Source organism: Triticum urartu, chromosome 6, assembly GCF_003073215.2.
Source record: "Triticum urartu cultivar G1812 chromosome 6, Tu2.1, whole genome shotgun sequence".
NCBI lineage: Eukaryota > Viridiplantae > Streptophyta > Magnoliopsida > Poales > Poaceae > Triticum > Triticum urartu.
This window is the reverse complement of record NC_053027.1, coordinates 45,995,397-46,006,554: the sequence shown is the minus strand read 5'-3', so window position 1 is coordinate 46,006,554 and position 11,158 is coordinate 45,995,397. Positions and strand designations below refer to the sequence as shown.

Here is an 11,158-nt window from a genome sequence, read left to right as displayed (position 1 = left end):
AAAACAATGAAGTTCACATTCTCTCAGCGTGCAACCTGGAGTGTAGTTCTTGTGTGTTATACATACTAGAGAGAGGCTACTACATGAAGTAGCACCACTAAACCCTATTCTTACATTTCCTCAACAACAAAAAACCCTATTCCTACATATTAGTCTTATCAAAACTCCACGTACTGTGTGAGCGGGGATAACCAACTGGGGCAAAACGCTCGTATTTTTTGCCTTGTCCTGCGTGATTTAAAAACACATGCAAAGACCGTTCCAACTTGGAGAAGGCGGTTAGTTCCGGTTGATGACACGCACGATCGGTACGAGGGGAAAAAGGACGTCGGTCCCGCGATGCCGTGAGCCAGTGTTGAGTGACTCGGCAGATTTTGTGTGCGGCTGGTGTTTTTGCGCGGCTATTTGCGCTCTTCGTCAGAATCCATTCATTTTTTTTTACGACTGATCAGAATCCATTCATCACGGATTAATCTACTATGTCTATAAAAGCACGAGAGGACGGAGAACCAAAACATCTACACCGTTCAGAGCATCGAATCCTAGGCTCCAGATTGCTCCAATGTTTAGCAGCAAACCATGTTTTAGCCACGCTTAATTAATTACCCTCGCTGCCACGCGACCCACGCCGTCACCCACGCGCACACGTTCCTCACCCCACCCTTCTAGCTCCCGATCCCATCTCCCCACCGGCCTCAACTTGGCTATGGCGACGGGGATCAACAACTCCTCTCCTTTGCCTTCTCAATCGCCGCCCGCCACACGCCTCCCCGCGTCCCTCCTTCATTCCCGTCCTCGATTGGGCCGCCGCCGCCACCGCGCCATCAGGGACGCCGGGGGAGTGCAACCACCGCGCCGCCAGGGTACGCCGCGTGTACCGGCAATGCGTGAGTCGCCGCGGGTACCGCGCCGGTCGCTGCTTCTGACGATGCGGGAGCCGCCCCATCCGGCGAGGACGAGGGGCCCCGTCACCGCTGATCCTCAGGGCGCATGCTGCATCTGAAGCCTCCCTAATGATCTCGTCCATGGAGCACTGGAGTATTGTTGTTGCGCCACTCCTTTTGTTCATCGCCAAGAAGCAGGAGCAAGGCGGTGCGTCTCCCGTCCTGATGATCTCACATACACCGTAGAGTATTTTGTTTAGTTTTATACTGACATCACCACATGGCTATTGCTAATTTCCATGGGCCCCTTTCACGTGATTGGTGACGGAATTCCTTCTGTCATGTCCATTTACTCCCCATCTCATGGCTGGAGTTTGGTCCTAATTACAGGCCCGGCTTTGAATTAGTAATTAGGAGGCACTAACATGTTGGCTGAGAAGAAGGAAAAGAACTAGCATGCATATTTAGATCGATAACCCTGTCAATTTCTAAACTGAACCTCTCAGTTCCAGTGCATATAAAAGAATATCCATTGTTTTAGGTTTTCGTGCAACTTGCCCAAAGCCACCATATGCACACTTTTGCCAATGTCACAACTTTTAGTTTTAGATATATACATTATTCATATTATGCTTGTCAGAATATATAATTATGTTTACTGTTCCAATGATTTCAGCTACTGATGATGCCGGTTTAATTTGATCATGTGGCATGTAGCTAATTTGTTGTTTGCTGCAATACAGAGAGGAATTGTCCAACTGCCTTAATTCAAGTTCATTCTGAACAACACATAATTTTTCAATGTACAGAAAAAGATCCAAAAGCCCATTGTTATATAGAAAAAAACTGATTCAACTCATAGGGTTGTGCATGGCATTTATTAATTGTAGGGCCCCATTTTGCATTTCGCACTGGGGCCTTGAATTTCTAGAATGCCCATGCGTGTCGAAGAGGATGCACGGCGCTGCATCGATGGCCACCATGACGGGGCAAGCTGATGGCATCAAGCGTAAGTATCTATTATAGGCTCGTAACTTACGAGATTGCTCCCCTGCTTGTTCACATGATTGTTCCTCTGCTTGTTTCCTATAGAATCGCAGTGGTAACTTTTACTGTGCGGCGCACTTATCAGTGTTGTATCCAAATCCACTCCACTGAGTACTTGTGCTCTCCACTTTATAAGATTTTAGGTAAATTTTGGCGGTGGTCAGTGGTATGCCGGGAAGCTTTCAGTTTTAATCTTGTTGGCAATTCTTCGGGTAGACTTATTGGTTCTGAATCCAAAGTGCATCAGAGGAAACCAAGGCTAGCACCTAGCATAATCCCCACAAGAACTTGGGTTCATGCAGTAATATTTTCTGGACCCATGATGGGACTGAAGATTTTACTTTTATTTGATGATGAACTACACCTCTTCCAAAAACACTCAACCCAAATGGCACCCCTAGACTATCTCGTTTCTGTCATAGGTGATGATTGTATTCCATGTTATGGTGGGAAAATGGCACACATGTCTATTTCTGACCTTCATATATGAATGTCCTTTCTTCTTGCCACCATGGGTATGCATTATTATGACATGGTTAGCTTGGTGAAACGTGAGAAGAAAATAAATATTTGTGTACACAGGGTTGTAGTGTATACCTCTCATATGGATGCAGACACTTCTTTTGAAGAATAATGACCAAGTCAGAAAGAATGAACCCAACAAAATTAACACTTAAGGTTAAATGAAAAGTGTATATGTTGCAAATGTAAGTCAATGGGCTTCCACATCGGTTCATCATTTGAACCAACATCAACTGTTGGAACTCTGGCATATATTGCTCCTTAAGTTCTGCTTAATAACTAATATGGTCGCAACTCATAATCCATCTTTTTGTGCTTTAAACAGTCGCGCATACTCTGCCATCTGCCTCCGAACTTGATTCATTTTGCTCGACCGTAAAAGCTTTACTTGCTTTATGAATTTTGCATCCACTTTTTCTTGGCATGAGTAGTGCATAGTCTTCAGCCGATGCAACCATATAAATATTTTATGTTTTATTATTTGCTGAAGAACTACTAATTTTTCATTGGGTGGAGATAGATGATGTATGGATGTGGGGTCTTCCTTTACGTGATGTTGGATGGTACCTACCCTTTTGAGGATCCAGAAGATCACAAGAATTTCAAAATGAAAGTTCAGGTATGTTGTCAGCCGTTCAGCTTGGTAATTCCACAAGTTGTATACTAGCAAAGCAAGAAAACACTAAACTCAAATTCACAAACTGTCCGCTTTTCAGTTCTCATTTTCGGACTTCCACCTTATGAATCAGTTTACCAAGATGTGGATGGTCAGGAGATGCGAGCCCAACAAAGATTTTGCTCAAGGCTACAACTTGAACCTCAATCCTACATGAAAATTTAATTTGTGCCATGAAAAATTCAGTTAGCTTTACGATTCTATTTTCGGTATTCATTTCTATTAGAAGTTAAAATAAGAACTCAAGTATGTTCCTTACTGGAGTCAATTGCGTGATCATTAAGCGGGTCAAAACTGAACAGTGTATTGACCACCCATCCTGTATTAGACAAGGAAGCATATACACATCATTTATACATGGTTAGTGTGGAGCCAAAACCATCCAGACTGATCCAGCCAGTCCAGATTCCGAGTGGACCAAGTAGGCGTGCGAATGATATACATCAGACCATCTCCATTATATTCTGAGCGATCCGTTGAGTTTGCTGACTCTGACTATCCTCCATGTCCTACTCTGGTGATGCTCCAACGTTCTCCTAGAGGTCTGCGTCAACAGCCTTCAAGAGTTTTTATCATTCACATGAGTTCTATTGATTTGTCTTTATTAGAAAAAGGGAAATGGTGTACATCTAAGTTCATCTAAGTTAGCTTAGCAAAATAGCAAACTTGGTTGATTTTACATTCATAGGAAACAGGCGAGCTCATCACACCGTTGAGCTGTTGCAATTCTACATCCTAATACAAACATGGAATCTAGAGGTGGAAATACGATACATCACTCTTCTCTCCTCTCTCCTCTCGTGCAAGAGCCTCCAAATCAGTGGTTCAGGCTGTGGATTTGGGGCTATGGGCTATTGAAATCCGGCTAGGAGGGATCTAGGTGTATTTCAGCTTATGGGAAAGCTTGGCTGAGTTTCAACTATCTATTGCCGTGGTGGATGAGACTCAGTGGTCATGGGAGACTACTGGCATCTTCTGGGTGAGATCTGTTTATATATGCAGCATGCTTTGCATGAAGGAAGGTGATATCTACAGCAAGGTTGGCGTGGACCTAAAGTTTTGTGTAAGTTACTATTACGGTCACACATCATTCTTTTACCTTTTTTCTATGTTTTATGTTCACCCAATCGACGATGTCGTAATATGCAAGGGATCCAAAACTACGCACAACGCCGGATATTCAGTCCCTAGCAAAACTTCTTCACAGTTGGCCCTGGATGGACCATAGCATTTCATCATGCAGGTTGGTAATATTGGTTTCTATCTATTATATGTATTGTCATGATTTTTTTTGTTTTGTTTTTCTAATACATATTTTTTCCATATTGCATTTCCATATGCTTCCCCTGACCACTTTATCTTGACCCTTGGCATATCTGTTGCCTTGGTCAAGCTTAAGATGATTCAGGACCTTAGATATGCATTGAAACTTCAGAGGATCGCATTTTACCTAAACCAAGCATTGAAAGTACCTCATCCTGACGATGATACTTCTTTCTAGCATGGTCGATTACCAGCTTGTGTTCCAAAAAACACAGATAGATGAGTGACTCTGAAACCCACTAATGTATCTTATTTAGTTTTTGCAATGGTTAAGATAATGACAATGAATTTATCTAGAGGAACTTGTTTGGTTATTATGCTTTTAGCGGCACACGTGTTGGCATGAATATGGCGCTAACATTCTTTAGAGTCGGGTGGGAAAGCATGTGGGCAAGAGAGATGGTTTTGGGTTGGCCACAGTTGCCAGACGCAGGCGTGGTAGGGTTGGCCACAGTTGCCAGACGCAGGCGTGGTAGCGGTCCGGATGCCCGCAAAGTCCCCCACTTTGTGTCCAGTTTGCAGAAAAAAGTGCGTTAGGACCGCCAAGCGGACAGATATAAGACCGTTTTGGTTGGCAAAACACGTCCGGATCGCACAGTCAAGACGGTTGCGAGCTGTTTGAGGGTCCGTGTTGGAGATGTCCTAATTCTCACATATATTTGTAATATTAGTTAGAGACGTGCATTTGCACGTGCAAGCTTATTAGTAGGAAATAAAAAGAAGTATGCATCCACTACAGCCAAATTTGACGATGCATATGGTGTCGTGCTGGAAGAAAACCCAGGAAACGTTCGCCCTATAGAATTGCGTACTGCATTTAGTCTTAACTGTCCTCCAAAGAAAAGGAAGCCCGTCTCTTAATTGCGTACTGCACATGGGTTGTGATGATTTTGGTGTCATTATAATTTAGTAGTCCGGGTCATACATGGTAAGTAAATTAAGATGATCGAGCAACGTACGGGGAGGTGTGGTCAACTATTTTTTTAAGGGGCAGTGGGTGAGGTGTGTGTGGTCAAATATGACGTGTAATTGAGCAGAAACGCCCTAATGCCTGCGTTGCTGATGCTTTCCAGGGGCTGGATGGCCACCTCCAACCTCGCCTCTCTGCAGTAGCCCGCTCTGAACCTGCTGATCTCAGGGAGGAGCTGTGTGGAACTGCGGCCTGGTGAGCATGACGCGCGCTGCATGCGCTCCTCTAGGGTGGCTTTCTCGGCGAGGGCGGCGTACCAGGCTGCTGTGGCAATCCACGAGCTAGATGCGTTTTCACCCACCATCTGGCGCAGCTTTGCCCCGGGGAAGTGCAAGTTCTTCTTATGGTTGTGCCATCGTCGGCGCCTCCCGTGCGCCGCCCTGCTCCATCGAAGACATATCATCGACAGTGCTGCCTGCGCGTTTTGCGGTCAGGAGGAGACCCTGGTACATTTGCTGTTCGGGTGTAGGCATGCTTGCGCCGTTTGGGCCGTGATCACCCCGGGTGCCACGCCAGCTTCCTCTGTTGAAGGTCTATGCACAGCTCCCCCCCCCCCACCCCCCCCCTATTGCGATTCTCTGGAACATTTGGAAGAGCAGGAATGCCAGGGTCTTTCGTGGCCAAGACCTCCCTCCGCTTGAGGTTGTTCGCTGCATCGCTGCTGATGTCTCCCTTTGGAGATGGAGATGCTCCCGCACCATCTGCAAGATGATCCTTGAATCCTGGGTGCAGCGTTTTGCTGCCTTGCTGTAGATCTTCCCACTGCCTTTTGTTGCAGTTTGTACAGACCTCTCCCCCTCTCTCCTGTGTCTCCCTCTCCCTGTAAGTCCGGTCGGAACTGATGATATGGAAAATTCAGGTGGGCAGTCTTTCTCTGCCCCCCGGTGACGTTTCAAAAAAAAAATTCCATGTCATTGCAAAAATTAGATTAATTAAGATGAAGTTGATGTAGTACTGCAAAAGGTAAATAAGTTAATGTGATTGAGTGGTGTACTGTGGGAATAAAACCGGCTGGATGAAAAAGAATTGGTGGAGGGACGTGGTGGAAGAGGGGGAACCAATTGACGAAGAGATCTTCCTGACATGAAAAGGAAGCCTACTTATATTTTTAATTAATAGAGATAGCGATAATAGATGTGTAGGGTGACATAATTATTGTAGTTTGATAATGTTAGGCACCGATGTCTTAGATATGTAAATATTTTTAAGCAAAACTAAGCATTAATTATTTTTCTATTGTGTTACCAATTTCACTGGTTTTATATGAGCCGATGAGCTCTGAAGGATTCGTCATCGGCCATGCAGTCGCTGCTTCTGCATGGAACAAGTACCTAGTGCGATTTCGTTTCGTTTTGTACTTAGAAATTGTCAAAACCAATCTTTGCTTTGAGTAATCTGTATAGGGCAACTGTGATGCCTTCTCAGGAAGATTGCTTTGCCCTTTAATGTTTCTGTGCGATTCTGATGTTGGGAATCGTCAGAGGGAGATCCAATTCTTGTTGGGTTTTTGCCGCATGGATAGACTAGATAAATGAAAAGCAAAGCACTTCACTAACTCTTAGTAGTTCATTTTAATTGACACGCTTTCCACTTTAGTACCTTCTAGCTCACTTTGAAAGTTCAAACTCATTACTTTCTTGCAATGCTCATTTTTTGTGGATACTGTAGTGGCCATATTCTGTGATCATGGTATTAACTCTGCCAAGTTGGTTTTGTTAACATTGCAGCAACCAAGGAGCACATCGCGGGCAGCAGGATGGCTGGAACTGAACATTTTAATTTGTATATATACTACGGTGCCTTTCAAAGAAAGTCTAGGCATGTGCTCTCCAGAGCACTCAGTCCGCAGCAGGATGGCCTTTTTTTATATGGCTTAGCGGCTCCACTTAAAACGACTCTACCCTTATTAGGTGAACTTCAACGTGGATCGTCAAATCGATCGTAAATGTCTAAACCAAATGATCTGAACACTTTCCCTCGATAAGTTCCTCGCTTTCGCTCGATGAGTTTTCATATTAGAAATCCAATACGCACTGCACTGTGTGAGATATCCAACACGGTTAAGTTCAGATCCCGTATGAGGACGAGAAACCTCGCCGACGCAACTCATATAAGCCATCACAACCTCCAGATCTGACAACGAGGCTCAGAGGACGGCGCTGACTGCGATGAAGATGCCAGTGGCCTCGGAGGCCCGAGGCCACCGCTATGAGGTCACCATCCTGTTAGTTAGGATTAGTTCAAATTTAATTAAGCTTAATTTATATAAGTTTCATTCGTTTAGCTGCAAGAGGGTTGTCAATCCTCTTGAACGTTGATTTATCCTTGTCTCAAAGGTGCGTTGGAGTTGCCCTTGACCTTCCTTTTCGAGTAGTGCGAAGTTAGCTAGGGTCGCCTTCATCTTGTGAGTACATTGCTGAAAGCCACCACATTTGTGGCTAGGGTACTGCAAAACTACCGCTTTTGCCAAAAATCACAAAAAACCACCAACTCTGAGGCAAGTGAATAACAAATCACACCGATTCACAGATTAGCTCGCACAAATAGCAAAACTGACTGATGGGATCCACTTGTCGGTCCAACGTGGCATGTCTATGTGTACACTTTGTTGAGGTGGGGCGTGGGTCCCACATGTCGTCCACCCACCTCATTTTCCCTCTCTTCTTCTTCCCCATTCTCTTCTCCTTCCCCGTCCTCCTCAGGTGCGGCCATGGAGCTCCAGCGGAAGCGGCGGGCTGCGGTGGTGCATCTCAGGTGCGGCCATGGCTGCGGTGCTCCCGATGGGACACGGGCAGCCAACCCGGCCTTCTCCCGCTGGGTGAGCGCGTTGATGGGAGGCGGCTGGAGGAAAGGGAGGAGACGCCGTGAGGGCCCGACGATGGATCCCAGCGGCTATAGCCGGATCTCGGCCGCGGGCACCGGGACCACCCCGTGCGTGCGCGGGATCCAGACGACAGGAATAGATTGGGCAGCGTCGCGGCAGGACTGCCTCCGGCAGCTCGGGCTCCGGGCACGGCTCCCTGGGCACGTGCGCCGCCGGCATGGCTACCTCGACGGAAGGGACACTCGCCGGAGCTGGAGCGGCGCTGCTCGCCCGCTCGGGCTCCGGGCATGGCTCGCCGGGCTCATGCGCCGCCGGCATGGCTACCTCGACGGGAGGCGCGCTCGCCGGAGCTGAAGCGGCACTGCTCGCCGTTGACCTCGCATGCCTACCTCGCCGGGAACCAGGAGTCGGGGTTGTCACCATCAGGGCAGGGCCGGAGTCAACGGGGGAGAGAGGGAGGGGAAAAGAGATGTAAGAGGCGTGGGGCTGCCATGTGGGACCCTTGGCCACATCAGCGTATTGTCCATGTAGATATGCCAAGTGGACCCGACAGGTGGGCCAGCCTTGTAAGTTTTCGTTAGTCACTTGCCTCAGAGTTGATGATTTTTTTTATGATTTTTGGCAAAAGCGGTACTTTTGCAGTACCCTAGCCACAAATATGGTGGCTTTTAGCAATTTACTCTCATTTTGGAGTACAGATTAAGTTTATGATAAAAGCAAGAGCCGGCAGGTGGACCTAGGTGATCTTCAGAATTTGCTAAAGTCGTGTCGAATATTGTGTACAAGGTAGGTTATAGTTGGACTTGTAGTTGTATTGTGTTTAAATATGATAGGAAGTCGTGTCCTAGTAGGACACTTGTATCCTAGGCCTCTCATATATAGCGGGGCTAGACACACGATGTAACCTATGCCAACATAATAGCATAGGCGCGCAATGGGAAGCCGGCGGCGTGTGGGTGGCCGGTGTGCGGTATTGTGACGGTGTCACGGGCAGGAGCACCCGTAGTCAAGTCCCGGGGATGTAGCCATATCGGTGAACCTCGTTAACAAATCTTGGTGTCGTGCCTTGTGTGATTGCTTGGTCCTCGGATGATCAACGGTATGCCTCGAATTTATTCTAATAAGTGATATCATGAGCTAGGTTACGAGAAGGCTATAGATTCGTTGATCTGGAGAAAATATCGAGTTTGAGATGCAGCCGCTGTGGCGTGGTTTTGGGCGAGATTAGAAAAAAGCAATGGATCCCGGAGATTGATCGGGCGAGCGTTCGGCTGTCAGACACGTGCAAGCAGCAGGCAGGACGTGCGGCCATCGATCAACGTTTCGACAGGCGAGCGTACAACCGTGGCAGGCTGGCCGCGTGAGGCGTTGGAGCAGGATCGGATCAGACCGGAGGCGCATGCAGCCGTGTAGCATTGGGCTGCTCGGGTATACGCGTGTACGCGGACGCGGAGTCCGGCGACCGGCGGTGGAAGGCAGGAGGCGTACAAGCTGTGTATTGCGTACTGTTGGAGAACGTAGGAATTTCAAAATTTTCCTACGCACACGCAAGATTATGGTGATGTATTGTTGGGAATGTAGTAATTTTAAAAATTTTCAATGCACACACAAGATCATGATGATGCATAGCAACGAGAGGGAAGAGTGTTGTCTACGTATCCTCGTAGACCGACAGCGAAAGCGTTATGACAACGCGGTTGATGTAGTCGTACGTCTTCACGGCCCGACCAATCAAGCACCGAAACTACGGCACCTCCGAGTTTTAGCACACGTTCAGCTCGATGACGATCCCCGGACTCCGATCCAGCAAAGTGTCAGGGAAGAGTTCCGTCAGCACGACGGTGTGGTGACGATCTTGATGTTCTACCGTCGCAGGGCTTCGCCTAAGCACCGCTACAATATTATCGAGGAGTATGGTGGAGGGGGCCACCGCACACGGGTAAGAAAACGATCACGAGGATCAACTTGTGTGTTTAGAGGTGCCCCCCTGCCCCCGTATATAAAGGAGCAAGGGGCGAGGCCGGCCGGCCCTTGGGCGCGCCAAGGAGGAGGAGAGTCCTACTCCTACTAGGAGGGGCAAAGGAAGGAGGAGAGGGAGAAGGAAAGGGGGGCGCCACCCCCCCTCTCCTAGTCCAATTCGGATCAGAGGGGGAGGGGCGCGCGGCCCACCCTGGCCACCCCTCTCTCTCTCTCTACTAGGGCCCATAAGGCCCATTACTTCTCCCGGGGGGTTCCGGTAACCCTCCGGCACTCCGGTTTTCTCCGAAATCATCCGGAACACTTTCGGTGTCCGAATATAGCCGTCCAATATATCAATCTTTATGTCTCGACCATTTCGAGACTCCTCGTCATGTCCGTAATCACATCCGGGACTCCGAACAAACTTCGGTACATCAAAATATATAAACTCATAATGAAACTGTCATCATAACGTTAAGCGTACGGACCCTACGGGTTCGAGAACAATGTAGACATGACCGAGACATGTCTCCGGTCAATAACCAATACCAGAACCTGGATGCTCATATTGGCTCCCACATATTCTACGAAAATCTTTATCGATCAGACCGCATAACAACATACTTTGTTCCCTTTGTCATCGGTATGTTACTTGCCCGAGATTCGATCGTCGGTATCTCAATACCTAGTTCAATCTCGTTACCGGCAAGTCTCTTTACTCGTTTTGTAATACATCATCTCACAACTAACTCATTAGTTGCAATGCTTGCAAGGCTTACGTGATGTGCATTACCGAGAGGGCCCAGAGATACCTCTTCGACAATCGGAGTGACAAATCCTAATCTTGAAATACGCCAACACAACATGTACCTTTGGAGACACCTGTAGAGCTCCTTTATAATCACCCAGTTACGTTGTGACGTTTGGTAGCACACAAAGTGTTCCTCCGGCAA

At 47.4% G+C, this 11,158-nt stretch overlaps 1 long non-coding RNA gene across 3 annotated transcripts; it reads left to right on the top strand.

Moving 5' to 3' along the window:
* Positions 1-628: 628 nt before the first annotated feature.
* Positions 629-7,688, top strand: LOC125513458. Of its 3 annotated transcripts, XR_007285942.1 has the most exons (6): positions 629-1,092; positions 1,628-1,893; positions 2,974-3,072; positions 3,170-4,192; positions 4,280-4,372; positions 5,526-6,429. It is a non-coding gene; the product is annotated as an uncharacterized LOC125513458 (long non-coding RNA). The 3 variants fall into 3 exon arrangements; XR_007285941.1 differs by lacking the exon at positions 5,526-6,429 and adding an exon at positions 7,150-7,688 and having other exon boundaries at positions 629-1,893; XR_007285940.1 differs by having other exon boundaries at positions 629-1,893.
* Positions 7,689-11,158: the final 3,470 nt, after the last annotated feature.